At 32.4% G+C, this 2,678-nt stretch overlaps 1 long non-coding RNA gene across 1 annotated transcript; it reads right to left on the reverse strand.

Annotated features, from left to right (window-relative positions):
* Positions 1–769: 769 nt before the first annotated feature.
* On the reverse strand, positions 770–2,053 carry LOC130973104 (uncharacterized). The gene is made up of 4 exons (XR_009084020.1): positions 1,678–2,053; positions 1,378–1,417; positions 1,163–1,190; positions 770–943 (listed from the first exon to the last, which is right to left on the reverse strand). It is a non-coding gene; the product is annotated as an uncharacterized LOC130973104 (long non-coding RNA).
* Between the last annotated feature and the right edge of the window lie 625 nt (positions 2,054–2,678).

Below are 2,678 nucleotides of genomic sequence, written 5' to 3' on the forward strand. Positions count from 1 at the left end.
AAAATATACATTGCGAGATATATTTTTAAAATATGTGAAAAATTATCTTTAAAGAGTTATATATTTTTTTTAAGAAGTTGTGATTTATTCAACAGTTATAATTTATTAAAAAATTATAATTTATTAAAAAATAATATCTTTTGAAATAAATATTTTACTCATAAATATATAATTATATATACATAATTACATGTTGTATATTTTCAGTAACTATAAATTCTTTTCATTTCTTTACTTCTGTATCTTGTAACAAGGGTGTTTGTGGTGCAATTTGATTCGATTTTTGAGAAAAAAGTCATTCGATCTAATCATTTAATTAAACTGCAGTTTGGTTTGGTTCGATTTTTTCAATCAATTAAAAAAAATACTACTATATTATTTCACAAAATCATGACATTGAAATCGACAAATACAAATATATAATAACTAACAAAGTTTTGATGCAATAAAATTTAACGACAAAAAAATTTTAAATACGACAATTAAAGAAGTTTAAAAGTTTAATAGTCAACACAACTGAAATTAAATATAAGTTTCCATCAAAAGATAGTCAAGTTATGGTGTCTTCTCCAACAAAACAACTAAACTTCTTTACCCAAACCAACCTGAAATAAAAAAATAGTTACATAATAAGAACAATAGTAATAATAATAATAATAATATAGCACTAGTAGTAGTAATAATAATAATAATAATAATAATAATAATATAAATAAAAACTAGATTAAGAATAAAAAAATTATAAATTAAAATTTAACCATACCTAATTCCAATGGTGAAAATGAGAGACAAATTATAGAGGCCTTGCTAAATTCTATGGTAACTTGTGAAAAGATGATGCAATAGGCCTACTTCTTGCAATCAAAAGAAAGCGAAGATTTTGCTAAATGTTGCTTCTCGGTGGTGGTAGTGTTTACGTTCCAGTGGTTGGGCTATTGTCCATCTGAAAGAATGAAGTTCATCAGATATCAAAAATTCGCAAAAAAATCTCTATACATGGCAAGGTATTAATCGCATGCTATTAAAGCTATAAAGGAACAACTTGCATTTTTTACCCCATAACACTGATTTGGTGAGCCAAGACAACTATCTTCCAAACAAAGAAATAAGATAGGAAACGAAAGGAATAAAAATTTAATTAGAATATAAAGAAGGCACTCACCATGAATGAAAGAATACCTGTGAGTATGCTGCATTCGTAAATTAGAAAGTTCAGTATAAACCATTAGAAAGCTGTATAGAAAAGTAACCAACATCTACAACTACTCTCAAATACAGGTTACTTGTGTAAAAGCATATAATCACAATCCAAAAGTTAAATGAATAGATTAAAATATAAATCACATAATGAAACATCATAACTAAAATCAATCTGACCTTGAAACACATCACATAGGATTCCAACTTTCAGGATGAACTGCAGGAACAAGAGTAGCAAAATACAGAAATATTAAATCAAAATCAGTATCTCATAATATTAACTGATTAGTGCTATACCAGATAAAAGAACTTACAATCACTGAACTAGCAATAAAACAACAAACAGCAACAATGAAATCAATGATCAGTGACAAGTAAAACAATAAAACAAATAAAACAATAACAAGTTAACAACAACCAGCAACAATGAATCAATGATTATTGAACAGAAATTAGTCAAATTATTTAATTACATACCTGACACGGAGGCTCGGGCTCCATATCTGACTTGAATCGGTGGTTGGGTGGCTCGGTGGTCAGTGTTGTGCTGTGCTGTGTTGTGGGTGGCCAGCAACGTTGTTGGGTGGTGCTGTGCTGGGTGGCTCAGTGTTGCGGGTGGCCAGAAACGATGCTGTGGGTGGCGCCAGGGGTGGAACACTGCTGGCTACTAGATGATGTTATAGTTGAGTGGTGTAGTGTCGACGACCGCAACTCCGCGAGGGTGGTGTTGGCTGGGGCTCGGTGGTGCTGTCTGTGAGGAGGCACTAGAAGGAAGGCTTCGGCGGCGTTGCCAAGTGGTGGGAGGAAGGGCTTTGCCGGCGTTGGGAGGTGCTGCAAGAAGGTGGGTTCGCCGCCGGCCTTGTGTTTCTTCGAGTTTGAGACTCCAGTGCAGAGAGGAGAGTGCGTGACTGAGAAAAGAGAGCGGCTAGGTTTACGTTTGGGGTGGTGGGGGTTTAGTTTTCTAGGATTTTTTAATATACCGGTTCGGTTGTGGTTTTCATTGTCAGAACCGAATCGAACCGTAATAAAAACAGCAAAACAACTTTTTTTTCGATTTATTCGATTTTCGATTTTGAACACCTCTACCTTGCAATATGATTTTTGGCACAAAAATTGCAAAATTTTGAAGATTGACAACCCTTTTCTTTTTAATTAAAAGGAAACTTGACTTTCGATTTAGATCTAAAGCTAAGTATGGTCTACGAATGTTTTTTTTAGGCATACAGATTTATATCTGGGATATAATCTAAATGGCATGATTCTGAGTAAATCTATTTAAAATTTTTTAGATTTTTTAAAAATTAGAGTAAAGTGACAATTAAGTCCCTAAACTTTTACACTTCGAATAGAATAGTCCTTAAAAAAATAAAAAATTGACCTTTAAGGATAACAAACATTAGACACATTCTATCCTTCTGTTAAGTGTTGACACAAAATGGAATGGAGTTAGCCACATGTACCATTATTAACAGTGATGT

This window comes from Arachis stenosperma, chromosome 4 (assembly GCF_014773155.1).
Source record: "Arachis stenosperma cultivar V10309 chromosome 4, arast.V10309.gnm1.PFL2, whole genome shotgun sequence".
Taxonomy (NCBI): Eukaryota; Viridiplantae; Streptophyta; class Magnoliopsida; order Fabales; family Fabaceae; genus Arachis; species Arachis stenosperma.